Consider the following 27024-nt stretch of genomic DNA (forward strand, 5'->3'; position numbering starts at 1 on the left):
TTTCTGCATATTTTTAGGCTTATAACTCAGGCTTATGAATAAATTTAGATGCATTTTGCTTGGCCTGTTAATATTCAGGATCTTTGTATACACCAGCGTCTTAAAGAAAGCCTGAGAAAATATGCAAGTTAACCAGGTTTTATAATCCTGTTACTGTTATTTTTAACCTGCTTTGTCTGTGGCCTAATAATACATAAACTTAGTTTGATATCTTCTTATGCTCTACATTTTTGTGATTTTCTCTGGAGGTCATTATGGTGGTCAAGCTTAAGTGTCGTGATTTGAAATTAGTTTCAAGAATTGGCACTAAATCACTGTGGTCAAGATGGTGGACTTACCTTTCCAGTAAAATCATCATATACATGCATGTCTACATGTTCATCATGTGGCTTTAGACTTGAAAGGATCGGTGTGTCCCGTGCCTTGTCTGGACAGAGCTCCTGAAGCGCTCTTCCCATCTAAGCCGAATGAGCTGAGTGCTGGTTTTCCTGGTGAGGGTGCTGCCTGGATGGCACGCTCTGGAAGCACAGGGAGAGGTCAGCTCAGGACACACGGTGGTGTCTGATTCTCTCACGGAACCTTGTTGAGGAAGGCAGCCCTGAGCAGGCCAGCACGCCCTTTCCGTCTGGGCCAGTTGGCTCTGCTGGCCGTGAAGTCTCTGTCGGTGCAGAACAAAAGCGGCCATGGTGATGTGTGTGCTGGCGAGCACTGTCCCTTAGAACTGTGCTCACAGATGGGCCCGGCGGCCGGGGTTGCCGACCCTGCTTCCAAAGGGACTCGTTTGGTGAAGAGAATGACTAGCATCAGAAGCACAAGATCCGGATGATTTCTGTTAAAATACTGTACATTTGCGAAATCTGATATTCATGTTTTATAGAGTTTTTACGTTTAAAGGATGTCACGGGGAGGAGAGAAGGTGGAGGCAGTTACCAGTAAAATAATTATTTACGAGTTTTGTCTTTCTTGCACCCCCTGCCCCCATCGTTCACTTGTAAGCAAATGAGTCTCTCACTGCAACTTTGTAGAAGTGTGGGTAGAAAAACGACCACGTATCAGTCTGAGTTTGTTGCAAAGCACAACGAAGTAAGAGGGTTCAAGAGGACCAGCACCCAGGACTTGTGTTATGTAGCCTTCAGTCATCAAGGTTGTTCTTTTCCTGAATACTTGCTGAGTATTAAGTGCCGTGTTAAGTATTTTTTGAGGCCCCGGATTCTCATGGTTCAACAGATTAGTTCATGAAATGAGACATAAAATATCAGCAATACAGGTATCTAAATAAGTATACTAATAGTAAACACGGTTAATAGAAGTTCAGAGGAAAGGGATTTCCAGAGACGACCTGAGGGCTTGGGGAGGGAACGGAAGGGGTGAGAGGGGGCGTTGGGGAACTTTGGATGCTGGAGCCCTAGCCACCAGAGGTGTATCTTGCCCGGCAGAGAGCCGACTCCACCCCCGTGGGTGAGGCCAGGAGAGCGCAGGCTGGAAGTAGGCAGGGGTTTGGGGGATGGCTCGCACAGCGCTCCTCTGTAGATGGGAACGCGTGGAGCCCTGCCGGGAAGCAGGAGTGGTCGCCTTTGGTGCGCCCGCTGGGTCCGGATGGACAGGTGTGAGGGCCTTGGTGGCAGCAGAGCTCACCCTGAGCCCCCCTTAGTTTCAAGACCCTGAACTTGGGCGCCCCATGTCCTGGTTCAGCCTTTCTGCCACGGGGTGGAGAAAAGGTGTCTGTGGCTGAAAGGTGAGAGGTTGCTCAGGGAGCACTGTGCCCTCGGGGACGTGTCCTAGGTCAGCAGGTGCTTGCTTGCCGCGAAAGCCTCTGTCCAGGGCAGGGAAGAGGCCCTGACGCTCTCCTCCAGAGGCTGATGGGCCAGCATGGGCACTCAGGCCGCTTGGGCCGGGACTCAGGCCTCCTGCCCAGCTGGTACCGCCTCCCGAGACTTGAGCCCCACCTCTGTTTCTGTGAAATGCACGGAATCAACAGACTTTATCACAAGTAACTGTACTGACCGTGTCGATCTGGTCACTGTAGAAGGTGTGCAGGCAGGTGGACACGTGTGTACTCCGAGCTTGCCTGTGGGTCTTGGGTGAATGTGAGAGTTACTCAGTGTTTTGATTTTTGCTAAGTGAAGCATCTCATGGGAACACAAATGTCAGGTGCTGGTATGATCTCACGCCAGTTTCTTTCTTTCCGGAGTGGCTGGTTTCTGGCAAGGCCATGTCTCCTGTCGGGGGTGGCCGCGGTGTTGCCCTGTGACCAGGAGGGCAGTTCAGCATCCCTCTCCCCCCGACTCCCCCCCCCGCCCCCCCAATTACGCGCCTGGACTTGGGAACTGAGGTTCCCGTATCTGCAGATTGCCCTCCTCCTGCTCTCCAGGAAGCCCCTGGGGGAGCATGGCTGTGGTCATGGTGCCCATGGCAGGTACAGGTGCCACTTGTCCGCGCACGTGTTTAGGGACCAGAACACCCTCCTGCGGCCGCTGCTGTCATTGCCAATGTGGCACGCAGGGCTGGCCCGTGAGGGTTCCGGCGGCCCAGACCCAGGGTTGACGTGATGTGGGTGTTGTCGTTTACCTCACAACCACATGACTTATTTTGGTGTGATTTTGGAAGTACAGTTTTTCTGTTCAGGCTGACCATTAGCTTGCTTTAGGATTGTGGGAAAGTAACTGAACTGTTTTGGGTTAGACTGGATGATCTTTGAAGGCCTTCTCCACCCCCACTGTGTGACAGTGCCTTGTCCCCTGCCTGTGATCTGGAGGCGGGGCAGGAGAGCCCTTGACGGTTGTGACGCTGAGGGAGGGCATGGCTGGGACCTTAGAGTTCATCTCCTGTAGTGAGAACATGGACTGGCTTCTCTGCTCCTCCACAGGCGTGCACGCGTGTGTGTGTACATGCGTGTGCACGGAGGAGTGAGCACGCGGCCCTTCTGTGAATGACTCTGAAGGGGACTGGGTCGTTCAGGAAAAGTCTAGGGATGGACAGAGCTCTGGCCGCCTGAGGGCAGGCGGACGGCGCCCTGTCAGGAGCCCCGGCATGTGCAGTCTCACAGCACACGTGAAGGTAACGTTTCTATTTCACCTTCCGTTTCCCAGCACTCCCAGAACCTGAGACAGTCATACACACTCTGTGTACAGCTTCAGCAATTACCAGCATTTGGTTCTGTTTCTTTCTCTGCTTGTGCCCATCTTTGTTTTCCTTCTTTTTTAAAAAATTTAAAATTTTAGTATTTTAAAGTAAATCTGTGATATCATATCACTTTACCGGCACATACTTCCGTAGTAAGTCTAATAGTTAAAGACTTAAAACCTTCCCCTTGGATCTTCTAGCGATGGCTGGTGAGAGCGGCTGGGGTCGGTGATCCTGTCCTTGCTGGCGCTGTGCCGCGGGCCCACCTGCTGGAGCCGCACCTTCCACAGACGGGGTGCAGGGCCTTTTCCTTAGACTTCGAGTGTTACGGTCTGGCTTGGAATGCATGTAGTTGCTTTTTCCTTATAAGGGTGTGAACTCTAGTGGTAACTTTTCTCAGAACTGAATTTAAAATCTTTTATTTATGTGAGAGTCAGGTGCCATCATTGGTGGTCTTCGTGTTCCTTCAGTTTGCGGCAGGAGTCGGTGGGAGGGGCCCTGGGCTCCGTGCAGACCCTCTCTCCTGCCTTTGCGTTTGTGAGTCCATCATCCCTCTGGTTTCACCTTTAGAGCTTTAATAGGATTTTTGAAAAAGTGGTTTTCAGTGACCCACCTTTGGCATTGCGTATGGCCCGGTTTGTAGGGCATGGGAATGCCCTTGAGACCCCACGGCGGCTGTTGAGGGGCTCCAGGGTGATGGCTGGACCACATGGAGACTCGGCATCGCTCTGTGGGCTGGGGGCAGGAGCTGCTGTCCCACGAGCACCCTTAGGCCAGGGAGCGGATCAGACTGCCAGATGTGGCAACAGGCCCTTCGGGAAACTTCTCCACGTGGGCCCCCACGGCTGTACGCATGTCCTCAGAGCTGCTGTGGGGATGCACGCTGGCCACCCTGGGGTGCAGGTCCTTTCAGTTGAGTGTGCTGAGCCCTGAGAAGAAAGCCTGTGATGGAGCACACGGATTCTTTTTTTTTTTTTATCGTTTCATTTTGCTTTTCTTTTTTTTTTTTTTTTAATTGTTGGGTCTTCGTTGCTGTGCGTGGGCTTTCTCTAGTTGCGGCTAGCGGGGCCTGCTCTTGGTTGCAGTGCGTGGACTTCTCATTGCGGTGGCTTCTCATTGCGGAGCATGGGCTCTAGGCATGTGGGCTCAGTAGTTGTGGCACGTGGGCTCAGTGGTTGTAGCTCACAGGCTCTAGAGCACAGGCTCAGTAGCTGTGGCACACGGGCTTAGTTGCTCCGCGGCATGTGGGATCTTCCCGGACCAGGGCTTGAACCCACATCCCCTGCGTTGGCAGGCAGGTTCTTAACCACTGTGCCACCGGGGAAGCCCAAGCACATGGATTCTTGCAAAGGGAGAGAAGCTGGTTTTACTGATTATAGCGCTTTGACCACCAATCCCTTCTCACCACACCTGATTGAAATGGCCCCTCCCTTTCCCTGCTCTTCCTGACGCTTGAATCTAAACAAGGTTTTGCTTTCTGCTCTCGATAGCGTGGGCTGAGCCTGGGGGACGTCCCCAGCCTCTCAGAGCTCAAGCCCTCAGCTGGGACCTATTGGTGGGGCTGGGGGTTGTGTGCTCGTGGTGCCTGGGTGTCGAGATGCACTGGCTCCTTGTGGCTTGTGTGTGTGTGTGTGTGTGTTGATTTTCTTGAGATCTTTGTAGAGTCACATGCAAGCGTAGGAAATAACACAGAGAGCCTTGTACAGTTGGCCTGGTTTCTCTCATGGCAACATTTTGCAAAACGGGACAACATCACAACCAGGGTAGCATACTGGCTGTGGTCAAGTCCTCTGATTTCCTCAGACCGCCCTGTTGTCACCTAGATGTGTGTGTGTGTGTGTCCTGGGCCCCCTGTGTGCAGCGCCACAGTCAGGACACGAGAGCAGCTCCCGCACCACGGGGACCTTCTGATGTTGTTGTCACCTGTGACCGCTGCCCTGCTTCCCATCTCTGTGGATCTGCCCATGAACGTCCTCTGTGTCTGGGAGCTTCCGCGAGCGTCGTGTTGTCGTTCACCCGCCTCTCGTGTAGCGGGGCGCCGTTCCTTTTTGTGGCCGAGGCGTAGTTCACCGTGTGGCAGTACCACACCTTGGGGATCCATTCGTGAGTCGACAGACCCCTGAATCGTCTCCTCCCCTTGGCAGCTGTGAACCGTGCAGCTGCAGACACGAGCACAGAGGTTTGTGTGTGCGTGCATGTGTGTCTCAGGCTACTCCAGGAGTGGACATGTCGCTCTGCTCTTTACTGTGACCGGAGCCTTTGGTGGTGAGAGAGTCACGTTCTCTTTGGGGAAGCCCGTGGAGGTTGGGGTGCCTGCGCATCTTGCCGAGTCCGGCGTGCGCTGCCAGGGCCGAGGGGGCTGAGGGAGGCCTTCCGGGGCTCGCCCGCCGGCGGCCACGTCCTTCTGGAAGACACTAGGCTGCTCTGCTGCCATCCTGCTGCCCCTGGCCTGTGGGTTTCCGTTGCTCGGAAGTTTCCTGTTGAGCAAGGAATTAATTTGAGAGCAAGATACAGTGCTAAAGAGAAAAGCCTGGACAAGATGTGTGTTGAAAGGGGTGTCGGAAGCTGGTTTGAGGGCCTGTTGGTGACACCGCTGAACGCAGGCCTTGTGAACAGAACTGGGAGCCAGGGAAGGGCCCCTTGGTGAACAGAGATGTTTGCTGCAGGTGCAGCATCTTCCAGAGAAATCTCTCCATGTGGGGCTCACTGTTGGGCCCCAGCGGGGCGCCCAGTAGCAGATGAGGAACATCTAACACACAACAAGTCTGTCTGCTTCCGTATGAATGAAACAAGGAATTTACAAGTGCTCTCTAGCTTTGGATTACTGTTTTAATGTTACTTCCCTCAAAGAGAACTGGTTTTAGTCCAAAATAAGGAGTGAGTAGTAGCGTACGATGTGTGTCTAGGAGGTGCTTTCTAAGCTCTGGACTGGGGTCTGAGGGAGGTGGCATGGGGGTGTGACACGTGTGCAGCCACCTGTCGTCATCAGGACGTTGGTGGGCGGGGAGGCACCCCTGAGGGCAGCGTGCGGGGGCCGTGGGTTGCCTCGGGCAGCCACGCATCTGGGGGGGTTGGTCTGAAAGCCGGAGCCCCCTCTGGTTTCCTTGGGTTGCCGTGCAGGGCGGTCTCAGGTTTGGCCCCCGAGGAAGCTCACTCTGCAGAGCAGGGGCCCTGGGCTCAGCCCCGGCCCGTGAGTCTGGGGAGCCCGCACACGCTGGGACCCCAGGGTGGTGTTGGATGTTGGGCCGGGCTGGGTGCTCTCAGTGTCCCTGTGCACGGTGCCGGGAGTGAGGTGCTCCTGGCCATTGGAGGCCCGCGGTGGCAGCGGGCTCTGTTGGGTCTCCTGGTGGAGGGCCCCAGTGGGGGGCGGTGAGGGATTTGGGCTGCACGCTGGTTGGCCACAGGCCAGCGTTTGTATTTGTGGCCTGAGTTTGTACAGCCAGATGGATACGGGTGGTTTCCACGTTTATAACGAGTTGTTCACAACAGCGCAGCTTGCAGAGGCCAAAGGGCCTCCGTCTGGCCCTCCCCAGGGTCAGCCTCCCGGGACCAGGCTTGGCATGTGGGGTACCCAGAGCTGGGGGGCCAGCTCCGGGGACTTGCTCTGTTAAACTGGCGTCGTGGGTTCTGTCCCGTTAAGTGTCACTGACCTGCCTGTGAGCACGTGCCAGCACCCACGTGGCACAGCTGGGAAGGGGCTGGGTTGGGAGCCGCAGTCTTTAGCAAGAGTCTGCTGGTTGCAGGCAAGTTGCAGCTGATTTGTCACAAAGACAGGGTTGTGTTGGGCTCCCCTGAGCACGGTCCCCTGTGTCCGCGGACGCAGAGCGGGAGGAGTTGGGGGCAAGCACACCGTGCACGAGCTTGGGGTGTTCGGGAAGGCAAGTTCCAGAAAGTCCAGTAGCCACCGTGCATTGCAGGGTCTCTTGGCCGGCAGACACCCCGCCCTCCCGAGAGGTCACCCCATCTGGGTGGTCTTTCTGCTGGTCCTGCCAGAGGTCACTGCAGTGACAAAGCTGGTGGGTTGCCCGGAGTGTCCCCCGAGACCTCTGGGGCCCAGGCGCTGGGGAAGAGGCTCCCTCCCCTCCCTGATGGGCAGGGGTGGGAACCTGGTGGCCCGTTACCCAGACTACGCTGGGGTGTGTGACAGAAGTAAGTGTAGGCTGTTTGGTGTGTAGAAGTATTGAGCCAGGCTTGGCACAGAGATTGCATGTGAATTTAATAGAACGCAAAGAAAATTTGGGTTGATTTCCCTAAATTCTGGACACAGAATTGTAGACAACGTAAGCGTGGTTTTTCCCTTTCTTTCTTTCTTTCTTTCTTTCTTTCTTTCTTTCTTTCTTTCTTGCCTTCTTTCTTTCTTTCTTTTTCTTTTTTTTAAAAGAGATTTCAAAACTTTATAAGACTGTCTTAACCCTTGCTTGGCATTTAAGCATATTAACAAATTTGTATGCATTGTCAAATTACAGGGTAAATTTAGAGATTTTTTTATTCACTATACAATGCTTCAGATTGTAGAGTGAATGAAAAAAATTGGAATGAAAATCTACCTTTTTTTTTTAAGTTTAAAAAAATTATTTATTTTTGGCTGCATTGGGTCTTTGTTGCTGCACGCAGGCTTTCTCTAGTTGCAGCAAGTGGGGGGCTACTCTTTGTTGTGGTGTGCGGGCTTCTCATTGCGCTGGCTTCTCTTGTTGCGGAGCATGGGCTCTAGAGCGCAGGCTCAGTAGTTGTGGCACGTGGGGTCAGTAGTTGTGGCTCACGGGCTCTAGAGCACAGGCTTAGTAACTGTGGCACGCCGGCTTCAGTAGCTGTGGCACACGGGCTTAGTTGCTCCGCGGTATGTGGGATCTTCCCGGACCAGGGCTCGAACCCATGTCCCCTGCGTTGGCAGGCAGATTCTTAACCACTGCGCCCCCATGGAAATCCCGAAAATCTACCTATTTCTGACCAGAATTCTTTAGCCTGGAAATATTGTATGTCTTAAATAAATATTGATAGATATATTTTCCCAAATTGGATTTGGGTTATGTGTGGTGAATATTTATTGTGTTTCATTTCCTTCAGGCCTCAGTGTTGTGCTTCATTTTGCGACTGTTATCTCTTTGATTTGGTTCTAAATAGACACAGGACACTGCCCTGGTGCTGCTGGGTGGAGCCTTCTGGTGGTGGGCGCTTCCCTGCTGATGAGGATACCATGGGATTTGACCTGTGTGTAAGTAAAGAAGATAACACTTTAAATGTTTTCAGCTGTAACTGTGGGGGTGTGCCCTGGGGCCTGGGCGGGCCTCAGGCGGCGCTCCCCACCTGTGTGGAGAGGGCCTCAGACTTGGAGGAAGAAGGGAAGGCCCACAGGGAGGAGGTGAGTGGGTGGTGCTGAGCAGCTCAGGCATGGGGCCCAGGCTTGGAATAACTCACTCTGTGCCGTAGTGGGCTGCATTGCCCCGGGAGGCATAGCTCAGTGCCGTGAGGCTGGCCACAGGCCTTGCTGTGTGGGTCAGGCTCTAGGCCTGTCTCTCTTGTGGGAGTTCTTGGTGTATGTGACTCTGTTCCTCTTCTCTCCATAGCTCCTCAACACACACACACACACGCACACGCACACACGCACACACACACACCCCTTGTCCATTAGATGAGGCAGCTGAATGTTGGTGACGTGCATACTCTAGGCTTTCTGCAGTTCATTTTGCCCGAGGGTGGCTGTCCCTGGAAGCCTTTTCACTGCCATTCAAGCTGTGTTGCCCTTGTACCCGGAGGGACGGGGATTCTTGGAGTGCCAGCACCGGCCAGAGGCGGACCCCGGCCTGCGGGCCTTTGGTTTGAGGCGCAGCTCTGGAGTCTTGTTGCGCAGCATAACTGCTGCTCACTCCAGGCTTGCTGGTCGGGGTGGCGAAAATCCACGATGCTGCTTTTGGCATCTGTGGCACGCACTTTGGGATTTTGTGGCTTTTACGCAAAACCGCGGTGAGTGCCGTCCCATCTTCCTCTCCACCACTGAGGGGGTGCTGTGCCTTTCCCTGTGGGTGTGAAGGTGGATGCAGGTGGCTCTTGAGAAATTACCGTCCAGCTACACTTTCAGGGTGAGGGGCGGAGGGGCGGACGGTGGCCTTTGTGGCATAGGAGGCGCTGAAACACAAGGAAGGGTTCTGGCGGCCTGGCCTTGGGGTGTGGGCCTAGCGGACCGTCCAGACGCTGGACCCGAGGGAGGAGGTGGGAGGCCCTTGGCAGGGAAGGTCTGGTGCGGTGTCCGCAGTAGCGGGCTCCTAGGTGATCTTCTTTGGTCTTCGCTGAAAATAAGAAAGAATCCTGAGCCCTTGGTGCCTGGCACTCGCTTCCTGGCGGCACGGTGGTGTGTGTGGGCTGCGCCCGTGGTCTGGTCTCTAGGCTGTGTTTTCCGGAGGCGTCCTCAAGGGAGGACACGGGCAGTGGCGCTGTGGGGACCTCGGGGCGCGTGGAGAAGGGCTCGCGTGTGGGACACGGGCCTCCCGTCATCGCCCAGCCCTCCTGCCTGTGGATGGACAGCTGGGCGGGTGTTGCATCGCAGGTGGAGGGGGTGCCGTCTGCTGCCTGTGAGGGTCACGCACATCCGGTCACCGTTGTTTCCTTGTATGCCGTGTTTGGTCGTCTGCGGTATTTCGGAGAAGCAGAGTTGATGGCACCTGCATCCTCATTCAGCTGGCCGTCCTCTTGTGTTTTACTAGCAGAGGTTTAAATGGCTGTGAACAACGTTCCAGAATCTTAGTCTAAAGAAAGGAGGGGGGTGCAGATACTAACCCTAAAAGTAAAACTCTCAGAGAGACATGGCGTCTGCTGGCTCAGGGAGGCTGGCGTCCAGGCCTGCCGCGTGCTCGCCCGTGTCGGCCGCGAGCGCCCGTCTCGGGCAGAGCACGCCGGGCACGTTTGATGTCTGTGAAGTTGGCTGCGGGCGGCACCCGTGTGTCCAGGTAGTTAAGCTGGCGATCGACCCGGGAAAGTGCCTTGGTGTCAGGCCGTCTGGTTGTCCATTGTCCGAGGCTGCCTTTCTTCTTCCGTCTCTGGGGCTTTCAGAGCATCACCTTCTGAGACCTGCAGGGAGCGAGCGTTGGTGTCGGCGGGGGTGGGGGCGCGGGCGCGGCGCCCTCCCAGCACGGAAGCCTCTGGGCCGGGCTGCTCTTGCCTTAAGAGATGAAGTTTAGAGAACGTCCACGCAGGTGCCCCCGCTGGTCCCCCTGCTGGTAAAGCTGAGGCAGGCTTTCTGAACACCCACTTCAGCTGAAACGGGACCTCTGAGCGAGGCCCGCGGGAACAGTCGTTACGGGAAGGTCTTACCCAGGTCGCTCCCAGGTGCCAGTGACGAACCCAGCGTGGAAACCCAGTACCGGTGGCCGAGGCGCACCTGCACTGCCACCCGCGCCGCTGCTGCGCTGCACACGCGTAGAAGCAGGAAGCGGGTGTGGGTGGCGTGAAGCCCGCGCTGACGTGGGCAAGAGCTCAGCCCTTCGTAGTGACCCATGACGAGGGGTTAGAAGTTGCATCTGATCCCTCAGTTTCTTCGTCGCGAAAACCAGCAGTGGGCAGGGGTGGGGGTGGCGGTCTTTGGGACCCAAGGCTGTGGATGTGCTTGTCCCTGGTGGTGTTCGAGGAGGGCACATAGCTCTGGGCGCCCTGCCTGGAGAAGTCCCGGGGGCCTGTGATGGTGGGAGTGGGCCTGGTCTCACGGGAGGAAAAGAACCAGCCACAGGACCGGTTTTTGTTTGGGTTTTTGTTTTAATGTTTATTTATTTGGTTTTGCGGGCTCTTAGTCACGGCATGCAGGATCTAGTTCCCCGACCAGGGGTTGAACTGGGGCCCGCTGCATTAGGAGTGTGGAGTCTTACCCACTGGACCACCAGGGAAGTCCACAGGACCTTTGTTTTTTTTTTTTTTTTTTTTTTTGCGGTACGCGGGCCTCTCACTGTTGTGGCCTCTCCCGCTGCGGAGCACAGGCTCCGGACACGCAGGCTCAGCGGCCATGGCTCACGGCCCAGCTGCTCCGAGGCATGTGGGATCTTCCCGGACCGGGGCATGAACCCGCGTCCCCTGCATCGGCAGGCTCTCAACCACTGCGCCACCAGGGAAGCCCCACAGGACCATTTTTAAAGGTAGATGTCAGAAGCTGAGCGTAGTAATGATGCCTGACTTGTGTTATAAAGGACTTCCTGCTTCTCGTTACTTTCCCCGCAGTGTTCTTCTTCTTCTTTTATTTTTAGATTCATTTTATTTATTTTTTTGAGTGCATTGGGTCTTCATTGCTATGTGTAGGCTTTCTCTAGTTGCAGTGTGCGGGCTTTTTCTTGTTGCAGAGCACGGGCTCTAGGCATGCGGGCTTCAGTTGTTGTGGCGTGCGGGCTCAGTAGTTGTGGTGTGCGGGCTCAGTAGTTGTGGCACATAGGCTCTAGAGCGTAGGCTCAGTAGTTGTGGCACACAGGCTTAGTTGCTCTGCGGCACGTGGGATCTTCCTGGACCAGGGATCAAACCCGTGTTCCCTGCATTGGCAGGCGGATTCGTAACCACTGTGCCACCAGGGAAGTCCCATCACCCCAGTGTTCTTTACAAAAAGAATAGAAAGGAAGGTTGCCCTGAATGGAGCCTCCAGCTTGGCGAGCAGGAGAGGGCTGCTGGGGGAGGGGTGAGGTGTCGTCGGCCCCACCCCAGGGCCCCCCTCCCCTGGAGTGCCGGCCAGGCTTGCTCTCTGCTCTGACCTCCCAGATGCCGCCACAAGCAGGAACAGCCGTGGGCCCTCCCCACAGAGGGGTCCAGGGGGCTGGCTGCGGTGAACCCCTGGTTTACTCTGTCACGGGCATGGCCCCTTCCTGCCTCCCTTGCAGGGGTCACCCTGGTGAGGACCTGGGGCCAGAGGACCTGAGCGTGGGTACGGCAGGCCTTTGCCTGGAGTTTGTGCTCCCCCTCTGAGGAGGAGAGGGCCATCTTTTCGGGGGGAAGGGGGCGGGCCGGGATGGGCTGTGATGCCAGCGGTTACAGACGGCCCCTTGTCATCCTCTCTACTGTGTGTCTCTGTGGGTTTGACACTTTCCAAGGACCTCACATCCGTGGAATCTTATAGTGTTTGTCTTTCTGTGACGGGCTCATTTCACTGAGCATAACGTCCTCAGTGTTCTGAAGTCTGTGTGGTAGCGCACTGCAGAATTTCCTTCCTTTCTAAGGCCGAATAATGAATATTCCATTGTAGAGATAAACCACATTTTTTTCCATCCATTCATTTGTCGATGGACGCTTGGGTTGCTTCCATGTTGTGTTTGACTCTTGTGAGTAACGCTGCTGTGAACATGGCGGAGCAGATATCGCTCTGAAACCCTGCTCTCGTTTGGGGGAGGGTGTATGCTCAGAAGTGGAATTGCTGGGTCGCGTGGTAGTTCTCAGCTGCACTCTTGGAGGACTTGCCATATTGTTTTGCACAGCAGCTGTACTGTTTTACATTCTCACCAGCAGTGTACCAGGGGTCCAGGAGTTGACTCCTTGGAGATGACGGCTGAAGGGCCTCGGAGCAGCCCTGGGAAGTGGCACCCTGGCTTCTCTTGACATCTGTTATGTGCAAAATGTCCTTTTGGGGAGGTCTCCAGAATTGCACTGTGCCTTTCTCACAGAGCTGGCACTTGAATCAGCAGTGTCGTTCTGGGACCGTGCTCCTGACTCCTGACTGCGTCCTGGCTGTAAGGCCTGTTCCGGTCCTTCCAGCTTCCTGAGCTTGTTTCCTCTTCTGACCAAGGTCAGCTGACAGCCAGTGGCCCCGGGTCCAGTCGATGGCGGCCTGGGAAGCCTGTGCTCATCACTGGAAGTTTCCATTTCACTCCCTTAACAGGAGACGTCTCATGTGGAGTTGTTGAGAATCAGTAATAAGTAATTTTTAAAAATTCACAACAGACTGTTATTTGCAATCTATAATGTCATATTTTTTAAAAGGTAAGGATCAGAAACTTGAGAATAAAAAAAATACTGTGCTTTGTTAGTGAAAAGCAGCCCCAGCTCATGGTAAGGTTTTCAAAATGCCTTTGCCGTCATCTGTTTGCTCTCTGCAGCAGTAACGTGCGGGGCCTTGAATTATTTATTAAAAGCTCACCACACAGGCTCACACTGGCTGTGTCCCTCTGGTGGGTGGGGCCGCCCCTCCAGTGGGCGGGGTCAGCCTGGCTCTCGTCTTTGCCCTGGGCCTGCCCCTCTGCTCAGGGCCAGTGCGCACCAGCTCCAGTGCGGAGGCATTAGCCAGGAGAGGCCTGGCCACTTCTCTGAGCTCCGTTTCTTGTGATCTTGGGCAAGTCACGGATCTCCCTGCTGTGGATGAGAATGATCTTTGATCACCGTCTCCTGATTTCTTGGGGTTATTTAATGGCTCCACGAGACAGTTCCACAAGGGGCCTTGCCTCCCGTTGAGTGGAGCACGAGTGCTCATTGTGAATCGGTCCTTAAGAAACTACCCACTCTCAGTGTGTCTCTGCTTATTCTAAGACTAAGTAAAAATAAGCGTCTTTGCTTTTTCTTTTGTTCATTATGGAAAAAAACAAAAACAAACCTTTGCTTTTAAAATACCAGAAGTGGGAACAGAAACTTTGCTTTTAAAATAGCAGAAGTGGAACCATCAGCTCTTCCCTGCTGTGGCTGCTCCTGTGTGTGATCCTTGCAGGCTTGCCGAGGGGGCAGCCAGTCCCGCTTGGGCTGGGAGGAAGCTGGGAGCGAGCGGAAGGGTGGGGGTCCGCTGCCCCTCACGCCTCCTTCAGATGTGGTGCTGGCCTTGGGGTCACGGGCGGCTACACACACAGCCAGTGTCCACCTGCCCGGGAAGACTTGGTAACCTTTAGGTTTTTCTAATGTTGTTAGATGGAAACAAACTGCGACCCCGAGCTTTCCTTCATGTATTCTAGTGAATCTGCAGCACGTCGCTCTCTGAACCCCTTGGAACTCTGAGGGTCCATCCCCCACTGCCCCCTCCTGCCATCGGGGCTTTTCATTCTTTTTTTTTTTTTTGCGGTACGTGGGCCTCTCACCGTTGTGGCCTCTCCCACTGTGGAGCACAGGCTCCGGACGCGCAGGCTCAGCGGCCATGGCTCACGGGCCCAGCCGCTCCGCGGCATGTGGGATCTTCCCGGACCGGGGCACGCACCCGTGTCCCCTGCATCGGCAGGCGGACTCTCAACCACTGCGCCACCAGGGAAGCCCGGGGCTTTTCATTCTTAAAGGAAATAGAACGGACCTTGCCATGTCACCCTGCCACACCTAGATGACAGAGCAGCTGCAGGTGGATCAACCACCTGGTTCCTACAGCCCCGCGGTGGGCTGCCCGGGCCCACCCGGCCCTCTGTCCGAGCTTGTGGTGGCCCCGGCACCTTCCCTGGTGATGGGGCTGGTGGTGCAGGAGACCAGCTGCCTCACAGGGTCGGTGCTGCTCGGCCAGGCTCCGCCTGCTGAAATACTGACCGTCTTCAGCCTCTGAAGCATTTGGTGACTTGTCTAATATTCATGAAGTCATGAAGTCATTTCTCAGAGTTTCCTTTCACTTAAATTCAGAGGGAGCAGGCAACAGGACGCTGTCAAATCCTAGGGTCAGACATCGTGCTTCAACAAGAGCGTTTGTTTGTTTGCCGCACGTGAGGTTAACCCTTGAAGAGGCACGCCTCGCAGGACGTGCGGGAGGGGAGGTGTGTGTTTCAGCCACGGTGCCACGTGTTACTGAGAAGCAGTGAAATGACGCGGCGGGTGGACCGTGAGGGCGGGGGCGGGCTGTCCCCTGGCGGGGGTGGCGCGGGGCCCTGCCTGTCCTTACAGAGGGGCGCCCAGCTGAGGAGGCCCCGCCCGGCCCCCGCACATCTTGCCGGCCTGGCAGCGCGCTCAGGGCCTCGTTCTGGTGTCGCAGTGCCGCCGGGTGTGCCGTTGTGTTGGCCGTGTGTCTGGTGTTAGAAGCGCCGCCTGTACCCAGCGCTGTCTGGCTGCCCGGGACTGGTGTTCGTTTGTGAGGAGTCTCCTGCTAGCGCTTGTGGCCCTTCGAGATGCTCTTCAGAGACAGGTAGAAGCTTCCTGTTTACTTTCTCTTGTTTTATAATTGTACGTGTGTGTTCGCATGAAGTAAATAAGCCCTGTAACAGTAATATTTCTATACTTAAGGTTTAATCATTCCACCTCCTTCCTCCAAACACGCGATTAAAAGTAAGCTGGTTCCAATGGTCCCCTTTGCTGAGCAGCCGCAGGGTGTGAAAGAGGCTTGGGGTCCGGGGGCGGGGTGGGGGTGGCCACCCAGCGGGCTCCTCTGAGTGCCTGGCACCCTGTGTGGCCCGGTGGGGCTCGGCGTGCAGGCTTGGTCATCCGTTGGACGGGCCACCACGGGAGGTGTCCGTGCTGAGGAGTAGCGTGGCCGGAGCTGGGCTTTCCGAAGATCAGCTGCCGTGTGGTCCGGACAGGTGGGGCAGAGATGGCCCCGGCCACAGGCCTCGCCGGCCACTCTGCAGCCCCGGGGGGAGGTGGTGGCATGGCTGTGCGGTGTCGGCGGGGCTGCCCTGATGGCAGTGCGAGGAGCCCTCTTGCAGGGGCCGCGGGCGCCGGGGCTCTGCTGAGGTGCGCGGTGGCCCGCCGGTCACAAGCCCTGTCTCTTTGACCCATCCATCTCTAGGGATCCTCGTCTCGTGGTTATTTTTGAAGAAGGTAACAACTTTGCTGAGATACAGTCGGCACACCACACAGCCCCGCCTAGCCTCTGTGTCCCCATGGCTGCCTGGGCACATTCTCGCGACCTCAGCAAGAAGCCGCGCCCCTTGGTCATGGCTGCCCACCCCTCTCCCGCCCTTGGCCAGCCACCCATCTGCTCTCCATCTCTGAGGATTTGCCTCTTCTGGATCCTGCGTGTGCTGGAATCATACACTCTGCTACCACAGAGAAACACGCGCGTGTGCACCTGGGCATGTGTCAGGAATGCGTTGTCTGTGACGGCAGAAACACGGAAAGAACCCAGGTGTGCGGAACGTAACTTGCAGCCATGTTAAAGAGATTATATCTGATGTTTCATTTAAGAAGTGTGGTCTGATCCTGTTTTAAGTGAGACTGCATGTGTGCTCGTAGCAGCAGCCATTCACGTGCTGAGCTGAGAGAGGTGGCCTCCTTCCCAGCCCCCCAGGCCTCGGCCGGGCCTCTGCTGTGCCCCGGACCCTGGCTCCCGCTCCTGTGGGGCTTCCAGGAGCCCCCTCCCCTCCCCGAGCCCCCTGCTTGTCGCTGGAGGGCTGAGCGTGGAGTGCGCATGGGCACGCAAGCTGCTGTCCTTTCCCCTTCTTCACCGAACCCTCCAAACCCACTGCACTGCCAGCTACACCCTTTCCCCTTCACAGCAAAAGTCCTCTTAAAGAGGTGGTTGGACCTTTGTCTTCAGAGCCTCTCCTGCCCCCGCTCTTTGCGTGCTTTGTTGAGACACAGTTTAAATACAACGAAATGCACCAGTTTTAAGTATACAGTACGCAGAGTTTAACAAATCTTCGGAGCCACGTACCTACCACCACAATCCTGACGCAGAAATCTCTGTCATTCCAAAGTGCCTCTTCAAAGCCAACACCTTCGTCCCATCCCCTCGGCTCAGGAGATGACCGGTGTGCTTTGGTCACTATAGGTTTTCTTTCTCTAGACTTTGCTGTGAACGGAACCACGCTGCTCCGTTCATCCTTCCACTCAGCGCCCATCCCACGGGTTCCACGTGGCACCTGTCAATGTCTACAGACGTTGCACTGTTTCCAGTTCTTACCTGTTATGATCAGAGCTGCTGTGAATAGCTGTTTACAGACACTGTGCCTGTGTTTTCCTTTCATTTTGGTTAATGCCCAGAGCTGGGATTTCCGGTAGGGGAATGGTTAACTTTTAAAGAACCTGTCACGCTGTTTTTCACAGTGACTGTACAATTTTGTGTTCCCACTGGCAGTGAATGAGAGTCCGTCCAGTTGCGCCGTAGCCTCACTGTCACTGGGTGTGGTCGTTCTTTCTAATTCTGGCTATTCTAGTGGTACCCTGTGGTGGGTTTAATTTCTGTTTCCGTAATGACAAATGATGTTGACTGTCTTTTCTTGTGTGTGTGTGTGTGTGTGTGTGTTCCTTGTATGCTGTTTTGGTGAAGTATCTATTCCTTCATATCAATTTTTTTTGGTCCATTTAAGAACTGGGTTGTCTTACTAAGAATCCTCTATAATTCTATACTTTAGAGAGTTCTTTATATATTCTAGACACAAGTCCATTACCAGATTTATGTCATGCAAATATTTTCTCCCAGTTTGTGTCTTGTCTTTTCATTCTCTTAAGTATCTTTTGAAGAGCCAAAGTTTTTATTTTAGTCCAAGCTAACAGTTTTCTTCCGATACTTCATGCTTTTGGGGTCTTAAATCTTTGTCTAACCCAGGGTCACAAGATTTTCTCTTATGTTTTCTTCTAGAAGTTAGGTGGTTTTGGCTCTTATATTCAGTTCTACAATTCATTTTGAGATCCTTTTTGCATAAGGGTAAAGGTTTTTTGTTTTTGTTCTTTTTTTTTTTTGCACGTGAGGATATCCACTTATTCCAGCACCACCTGCCGACCAGCTGACTGTCTGCCACGCGGTGGCTGTGCCTTTACTGAAGATCAGCTGCATGTATACGTGGGTCCATTTCTGGGCTCCCCATTCTGTCCCACTGATCTGCATGTCAGCCTTAGGTCAGTGTTACACCGTCCTCATGACTGGAGCTTTGTAGTCAGTCTTGAAATGAGGTAGTGAATGTGTTTCCACATTGCTCTTGTCAACCCTGCTGGGGCTACACTGTGTGCTTTTCTTTTCCATGTTCAGGTCAGAATCAGGTCATCAGTTTCTACCAAAAAAAAAAAAGTTGCTGGGATTTTGATTGAGGCTGTGTTAAGTCTGTAGATGAATTTGGAGAGAATCAGTATCTTAACAACATGGGATGTTACGTGTATTTAGAGAGGACTTGCACATATTTTATCCCTAAGTAATTTCAGGGGGCTATTGTAATCGTCTTGCTTTTATTTATTTATTTGTTTGCTTGCTTGCTTGCTTGCGGTACGCGGGCCTCTCACTGTTGTGGCCTCTCCCGTTGTGGAGCACAGGCTCCGACGCGCAGGCTCAGCGGCCATGGCTCACAGGCCCAGCCGCTCCGTGGCATGTGGGATCTTCCCGGACCGGGGCACGAACCCGTGTCCCCTGCATCGGCAGGCGGACTCTCAACCACTGTGCCACCAGGGAAGCCCCCATCTTGCTTTTTTAAAATTTCAATTTTCCAATGTTTGTTGGTACTGCATATACATATAATTGATTTTTTATTTTATTTTATTTTTTTACAGTAGCGACCTGTTTTACAAATTTGCTAAATTCACTTATTGTAATATGTTTTAAAAAAAAATACGTTCGGGCCTCCTTTCCTGGTGGCGCAGTGGGAAGAGAGGGAACATCAGTATGATCTTGTAGCTGTTAAAAGGATAAGGGAATTTTATGAACAACTTTATGCCAATAAATTTGACAACTTAGATGAAATGGACAAATTCCTTAAAAGACAGAAACTACCTAAGCGCACTCAAGAAGAAATGGATCACCTGAGTAGCCCTGTATCTATTAAAGAAATTGAATTTTTAATTAAAATCTTGACACAAAGAGACCTTCAGTCCCCGGTGACCTCACTGGTGATTTCTACCACCCCTTAGAGAACAGGGAATGTCTGTCATACACAGGCTTCTCCACCTGTCCGTGAGGCAGGATAACCTTGATACCAGAATCAGAGGAGGATGTGATGAGAAAACTACAAGCCAGTTCCCACGTCAATATGGCTGTGAAAATCCTTACTTTGGAGCAAAATTGATTTAGCAATTTAAAAGGATAATAATGCAGGTAGGGTTTATCTCAGAAACTCACATTTGGATTAACATTCAAAAATCAATCGCTGTAACGTGCCATATTGACGCAATAAAAAAGAAAAACCGTGAGATCTTCTCGAAAGATGCGAAAAAAAAAAGTGACAAAATTCCATACCCCTTCACAATATAAAACACTACAAAGTGAGAACGGAAGGCGCTCCCTCAGTCTGATGAGCAGGTTTTAGGGGTCCCCGCAGTGGCTGCAGGTACTGCAGTGTGAACAGCTGAGTCCTCTCCTAATGCCAAGTGCAATAGGTTGCTGCTGGCGTCTCTTTTGTTCTCTTTTTAGGAATAACCTTTACTGCTGAAGCAATACTCTGCATTGTGGAAAATTAGGAAATACTGATAAGAAAAGATAGAGCATACAACGTGTTTTCACTGCCGGGAGAAGAGATCTTCTCTGTGTGTGTGCTTACATGTGTGCATGCATGCAGTGTGTGTGGGAGACTCTGGGGCCCAGGTAGCCCACGCGGTCCAGGTGCTGCTGTGGGGCGCCTGCCCCGTGGCCAGTGGTCAGTGGCTGGAGTAAAGGTGGCTTGATCCCACGGGGGGGCCGTGCTTGCCACCCTGCGAGCCGATTGCTTGCAGTAAGTCTCTTAATATGTGTGTCTGTGTCTCTGGCTGACCCTGACTGACCTGATACGAGTGTGTAATGTACACTTATTAACTTTATAGAATCTCCTCTTTACAGCCAGTGACTGCCGCCTTCCGTGTCAGGGAGCCCTGTCTTGTCTACTGCATGGACCACGGAGAGACCCCCTGCCCCTGCCCACAGAGCCCGCCCTCTCTGGTCCCGCCTTCCTGCTCTCCTGTTGCGCTAGTACCGCGTCCTGTGCCGTTCAACTTGCCTATTTTATGGGTCATGAACATGAAAATCCACCTTTGACTTTGTTTGGGCTCTGTTACACGTTTGCTTTTTATTGGTTTTGTGTAATTACCTTTATCACATGTTCCTTCTCTGCTTTTAGGTATATTCTGATTTGAAAGCCTCTTTATCGAGATACCTGTTGAAAATAAATACATTTTCCTCTAAGAACCACTATACTGGTGTTTCCCAGTTTACTGTGTAGCATTTTGTCATCCCCAGTTTTGAAGGCTTTTAATTCCCACTCTGATTTCCTTTCTGACCCTCGTCCTTAGAAGTGCATTTCTTAATTCTCAGATTTAAGGTGTCCGTGGTCTCTCCACCCCCCCACCCCCATCTAAACTGTATTGTGGTGTAAGAAGTTGGTCCTTTCAGATTTGTTAGACTGCTCTCTGGGCTGTGTGTGGCCAGTTTTCATGACCAATTGTCCCGTGTCCTTGAAAAGAATGGGCATTGTGCGATTACTGACCGGGATGTTTTGTGTGTGCTCATTGGATCAAGCTGGCTATTGTGTTCCAGTCTCTTGTGTTCTAGTGTTTGCTGGGCTTGTCTCCTTGGCCCGTTAGCTACTGAAAGGTGCTTTAAAGCCTGTCCCTGTGATTGTGGCTCTGTCTTCCCTGTTGTGTCAGTTTTTGCTCTTTACTCTGAGGCTGTCTTCTGTGTCTCGTGAAAGGAGCCTCTGCTGTGAGGTAGTGACACACTTCATCACCTTCTGGGTTGGGTCGTGTGGCAGCCTCAGTTCCTCTGCTCGCCATTTAAGCAATGTATCTTTTCTCTCCTTCTCTCGAAATCCTTCTAGGTTGTTATGTTCTTGATATCCCTTGCTCGTTCTGAGCTAGGTGGATTGCTTTTTCCTTTCCAGTCTGACAGACTTCGTCTTTTAGCTGTATTTCTTAGTCCTCTTACTTTTGTGCTTAATAAACATTTAGTTCTTTCACATTGTACTTGTTTATTCTGATTTTTCTCTTTTTCTCTCCTATTTTGCCTTTTTAGATCTTTTTCTGTTCCCTTTTTATTTCCTCTACAGATTTGGGAATTACACACTTTTTGTGGTCACCTTGGACGTTAGAGTGATGTGTAGCAAGCCAGCCTTTTCAGACCACCTGGGACACCCCCCAGGTTGCCTTTCCTTGCGCTTCGTGTCCATTCTTGTTTCAGTTGCGTTGTGTGTGTGTTTATATATTTTCACCTATAACTGCCACTTCTTCCGAATGATCTTCTTTACTGGTATCTTTCATGAGGACCTTTGTAATGAAACCGGAGAAATGGACTTTGGTGTTTCTTGCGGGTGAAGATGGGGCTGAGGGTTGGGGCCTCTGCTGTGTGCAGGCCTTGGCCGAGCCTCCGCTGGCCCACGACCCTCGCTCCTGCCCGTGGTTCTCGATGTCTCCCAGACACCTTGCCCGGGCTGTGGAGAAGTGCCCGCATTTGTCCTCAAGACTCTGAAGCAGCTTGTAGACAAGGGAAGGACAAGACTCCTTTATTCAGGGGGTGATTTTGGAAGATGGAATTATTTTATCCCCGAGAGGATAAAATCTGTGTCGGTTGGTTCACTTGGAGCTGCTGACCCTGTGGCCGTGACCCTGAGAGATGGTCCTCAGAGGCCCTGCCGGGGCACCCCCGTGATTATCTGAGCCCCTGACTGCCTTTGTAAAGTGGAAACAATACCATCTGTTCAACTGAGGCTAGTTAGGGGTTCTAAATAAAATGACATATGAGAGTAAAGCACAGTGCAAATGTAATTGGAAATGGATCATTAAACCCAGTCCCTTACTGAAGGGGGTGGGGCGTTGTCGTTAATTACAGTTGCTGTGTGTACGGGGCACTTGCCTGGGTTCCACGTGGCCCTGCAGGACAGTGGTTCTTTTCCTGATTTATACACAAGGAGACCGAGATGCGGATTAAAGGGCTTGCTCACGATTTCAGCCGGTGAGCACGGGTTGTTTGCCGCGTGGTCAACGGCCACACCACACCGCAGGTTGTGAGGGTCTGACTTGCAGATGCCCTGGCCTGAAACAGCCCAGAAACAGCCCTGTCATCGTAGTTTCCTGGAGGCCTGCCTTCCCTCTACTACATCAGCTTTGGAGCAAGAACGGGGGAGGGAGCCTTCCCTGGCCCTGGGGTCCCTTTCTCAGGGCCCAAGGCGCTTCCTTGAACACCAGGAGCAGTGAGCTTTGGGAATGACCCTGGTGCAGGGCTTATCGGACGCTTCTCGTCAGGTAGCACCTATGGACACATCTTCACTCATGTGAGTTTAGTCCCTGGAGGGGATTCGGGGCCAGGTCCTCCCTCTGTAGCAGGTTGTCGAGAGGAGACACGGGGCTTGCCTGCACCCGCCCCCTTTCCCCAGCCCTGTGCAGAAGAGGACCTGCATACTGTGACTTTTAAGGAAGTTCACAAAAAGACAAATCTGAGTTGATTTTTTTTTTTTTTTTTTTTTTTTTTTTTTGCGGTATGCGGGCCTCTCACTGTTGTGGCCTCCCCCGTTGCGGAGCACAGGCTCCGGACGCGCAGGCCCAGCGGCCATGGCTCACGGGCCCAGCCGCTCCGCGGCATATGGGATCCTCCCAGACCGGGGCACGAACCCGTATCCCCTGCATCGGCAGGCGGACTCTCAACCACTGCGCCACCAGGGAGGCCCTGAGTTGATATTTACTTTGAAAGAATTTGCCACAGATGCAGTTTAAATATCTGGATCTTTAAAACAAAGCACTGGAGTTTATGAATGTTGTTTTGTATATCTGTTCAGGAAGTTAGATTTGCAAACGGGCGTGACTGCAGTTTCTCCTGGTTTTGCATCCTGAGTCCAGGATTCTAAACATGTGATGGCCCAGGCCTCCTCGCCTCGCACCTGCTCCCTTTCTTCCACCCCTTGGCCACATGGGTGGAAATCAGTGCGGGGGACGCTCCAAGTAAACGAAAGTTTGCTTATTCTGTAAAAACAATTTCTCGGAACATTTTTAACATCTCTGTTTTAACATGCAATTGGTTTTTTCCTTGGAATATTTAGTATTTAATTTTAATGATGACTGTCCTGAGAAGTGTATCTGTAGGGCCCATAAATAGATTTTTGCAACACAAAATATCAAGTTTGTTTTTTTTCTTAAAAATGTCAGCTCACGATTGAGGATTTAGTTGCCTAGTTTTCTGTACGATGGTTTAAAAATGTGGTAGGAAGAAAAAGGGGAAAAGCATGTTCTTCTTCCCCGCATCACGTGCTGGAAGAAGACCAAAGGTGATGGGGTGAATGCTGACGGTCCCGGAGGTGGTGCTGCAGTCCTGCCCAGTCACACCCTTGCACCTTCGGTTGGGCGTATGTCAGCCATCTCTCTGCGAGCCTGTCAAGAGCACACCTGCTTACATGCTGGTTTATCCTGGGCTGCATGATGTGGTTCCAGAGTCTCAAACTCTCCAAAGATGAAATGGACTGTGTTTTTCAAACCAAGTTGGAACTGGGTTCAGAGGCCGGAAATCTTGCACTGTCTGGCCTGGACCCTCCCTCGGGTCTCCTCCGGCTGCGGGCCTGCCCCCACTTCCGCCTCTTCCTTCGAAGCTAGGTCTGAGTTGGTCCTAGGAACCTTGGCCCCAAGGGCGCGGGGAGGCTCAGGTGACCGTGTGGGGAGGACCCAGAGATCCCTGAAGTGACTGCAGCCGCTGTGGGCTCACGCCCTCTGCTGTAGACGCTGCCTCTCGTGGCCACTTCATGTCCGTACACGAGTTTGCGCAAAGCTGATTAATCCGGGGACCTTATATTTTGCTTCTGTAGGTACATAATTTTGCAGTGTTTGGTATATCCGGGAATTAAAAGCACGTTTGCATACATGGAATTGCTCTGAGTGGTACCAGTGGGGTTTAAGCTGTGGGCAGGGTAGTGAGGGGAGGGGGTGGGTGGTCCTTGCTTTAATCTGGAATTCTTATGCCATTATCCTCTATTTACAGCTTTCAGGAATCATCTGGTATCACTGCACATATGTTTAGAGCTGTTGCCAAGGTGACGAGCCTCGTCTCGCTGCCCACACAGTCCTTCCGGGCGGGGGACGCCTGGCGGGGTCTGTTCACACAAGGGTCCCCAGGCTGTCCCGTTGCAGTCACGTTGTCTGCCCCCTTGTAGCTTGATTGCCTGGTTGCTGTCCCTGCAGTGTGTTTCCCATGGAGAGAAGGGGACCCGCTTCGTTTCTGTGGTTGTTTTCAGCCGACCTCCTTAGAGATACAATGACCGACTTCAGCTTCATATGTTTGTCAGTGGAAATATCCATTTAAACGTTTTTACAATATTGCATATAAATAATTTTAGTCATATGATCTGGGTTATGATTTATGGGTTTTTTCCCCTGGGTTAAAGAAGTCTGAAGTCATGTATATTATAGTGATGCTCCTCCGGGTGTGTTGGTGACTTTTCCGTCTCTCTGAAGGTTGAATTTGTACAGTGAAGCGTCCTCGTGTTTCATTTGGGGCCGCCTTCTATTCACCTGCCATGTCACTGTGCACTTCCAGGAAGAGAAAACTGTCAACCTTCTTTGGGTCATGGACTCCCTGGGTGTCGGGTTACAAGCTGTGGGTCCTCTCACTTTCCCTGCACGGTTTCTGGAGCCTCAGGGCTCTCCAGACCCTTGTCCCCTCACCTCAGCTGTCCCTGAACTGCGTCTCAGAGGTTTGGCCCAGGGAGAGCCTCATATCATCACTCGAATTTACAATTTCTATTTAGATGAAAGTTCCTGGTTATTGACTTTTGGGGTAGAACCTACTCGCGTTCCACAAAGAACTCTGTCACATGCAAAATACCTTTCCCCCTTTCTCTGTCAAGATCTCTTGATAATTTTACAACTGAAGACGTATGCCAGCATCAGAAGTAACAGAGGGCATGGTGTGAATGACTGTGCAGTGTGAAGCTGCATCAGGTGTTTTAAAAGAATTTAGTTAGTTTCTTGCAGCTCCATTTCTAGCTGTGAACCCTAAAAGAAACTCTTAGGTACACATGTACAGAAGCGTAAAGACGAATGTTCATTGCAGCAGTTTGTACTGCCAAAGAGCTGGAACAAAGTAAATGCCCGTCAATAAGAGGTTTTTTTTTTTTCCTTTCACACAATGAATACCACGCTGCAGTTATAATAAAGTAGAACTATATTTAACAGAAGCATAGATAAATCCCCAAAGCGTAATCTGGAGGGGAAACGGTGTATGAAGATCCGTGCAACATGTTTCTTGTAAAGATATCACATATCATGTTTATAGGTTTACAGTGTAGCATGTAGCACGAGTGTGAAAACATGTATGGTAATGATTAGCATCAAAATCCAAAATCTTTGGAGAGGAGGAGGAGGAGGAATGATAGCAGGATTCATAGGGGCTCCAACTATGTATGTAATATTTTTATATAAAAAAATTCCAAACCAAATATGGCAAAATGAACAGACGATGGATACATGAATGTTTCTTACGTTATTTCTCATACTTTTCTGTATGTTTCTACATTTTAATGAAATTATTAGCCATTGTTACTTTGTTATAAAATGCCAAGGATAGAAAATATTTGCTGTGAGGAAATCATAAAATGTAATAACCCATTTTAAACATATTTAGGGGCCTCCGGATTCCTGGAATGGTTTGAAAAAGAACTGCTTTTACCCTCAACACTGTGAAAATGTGACTCAAACAATGTGTGCCGTGGGCTTTGGGAATTTAGAATTTAACCTCAGTTTGCTGCTGTTGACTGGCCTGCCCAGTCTGTAATTTTTTTATTACAGTTTCATAGGTGAGGTTTTTTGTTTGTGACTGTTTTTTGTGTTTAATTGGCAGATGGTAGGGTTTGAACCGAGCTGGCCACTTGGCATGCCTTTGGCTGTGTCCAGGGGAAGGCCACCGGGTCCTTTCATGATCCAGTCCAGGCTTTCACCACAGTGGTCAGACGTCACCTTCTGTTCTGATCCTGAGTGAACGGGACTTGTGACGGTGGCCCTGGAGGGAGTTTCTAGGTGGGACGTGGGTTCTGCCCTGGACTCTCCGAGCATCCTGCTTGCTAGTTCTGGGCGTGTTGTTCCCACCGTGCGGATTTCGTTTTTCACCCTGTAAAATATCTGTCCTAGGACAAAACTCGTAGGGTTTTTCCAGATCATGTAGGTAAAATGATTAGTAAAACATGAAATGTTAAATAAGGTTTGAGGATGCAGTTTGCAGTTCCATATGTTTGATTCTATAATCAGATGATAGAGGCAGTGTATATGCATGGTGGAAAATCATAAAATACAAAGAAGACTGAAAGCACATTCCCGCGGGGGTCCCTGTGTTACTAGCTTCTGGAGTCTTGTTTCGTGGATTAATTGTATTTTATTATTACATGTTATATTTTAGCAAAAATGAGATCCTCCTATCTTGTAACTGGTTTTACCTTTCCATTTCAGACCTCAGAGCTGTTGTGTGGAAACAGGCTTTTTCTCTGTGACTGCTGATGTGACCTGCTTTTTACTGTGTCTGTCAGTGCCTTGGTTTAGCACAGGGTTGGCTGTCTTTTTCTCAAAGGGCCAGAGAATACATATTTCAGGCATCGCAACCTAAGGGGCAGTGTTGAGGGTGTCACGTGGGTACTTGTATCGCCGTTTACAGGTCTTAGCACTGTCGGTGGCTCCGGGGTGGGCCCAGCAGGGAGGAAAGCCTGCGCCGGCAATGTGAGGACTGTGAGGAGGGCCCCTCTGGGTCCCATCCCAGCCATCTTCCTCTCCAGGGAGGGGCAGCAAGTGCCCATCAGCTTTTTGCCTTCGGCTCAACTGAGCCCTTGTTGAGTTTACTGTGAACAAGTCCCGGTTTCTGTGGTGAGCATTCCCTGGCATGGAGCCACCATGCTCAGAGTCCATTTCCCTGGGTGAGGGGAGCAGCCAGCGATCCAGGCCTGGGGCCCTTCCTCGGGGTGGAGGTGACCCCTGAAGCTGGTGTGCCGCCTTCCCTTAGGGGTCCGAGGGGTCACACCAAGCAGGGTGGAGAGCGGGGTGCAGCCTCTCTTGGTCTGCAGGACACAGGGGGAGGTCGTTTATCTTGGCTTCGGGGAGCAAGTGGCCAGTCGTAGGGCACTCCACGAGTTTATCTTGCGTAGATGTTGTGTTGGTTCCTACGGCTGCTGTAATAGTCACCACGCACTGGGTGGTGTAGGCAGC

At 52.2% G+C, this 27024-nt stretch overlaps 1 protein-coding gene across 9 annotated transcripts in view; it reads left to right on the forward strand.

The window, feature by feature from the left end:
* ANKRD11 (ankyrin repeat domain containing 11) overlaps window positions 1-27024 on the forward strand; it is a 165630-nt gene that overhangs the window by 93013 nt on the left and 45593 nt on the right. For 2 of the 9 annotated variants that reach the window (XM_082606344.1, XM_082606345.1), the window contains one exon: window positions 8245-8335. The exons of the other annotated variants lie outside the window; for them this stretch is intronic. The gene's annotated coding sequence lies outside the window, so the exon portion shown is untranslated. Of the gene's footprint in view, window positions 1-8244; window positions 8336-27024 lie in introns of those variants that run through there. 9 annotated transcript variants of the gene reach the window in all.

Source organism: Mesoplodon mirus (genome assembly GCF_964341445.2).
Source record: "Mesoplodon mirus genome assembly, chromosome: 19".
Taxonomy (NCBI): Eukaryota; Metazoa; Chordata; class Mammalia; order Artiodactyla; family Ziphiidae; genus Mesoplodon; species Mesoplodon mirus.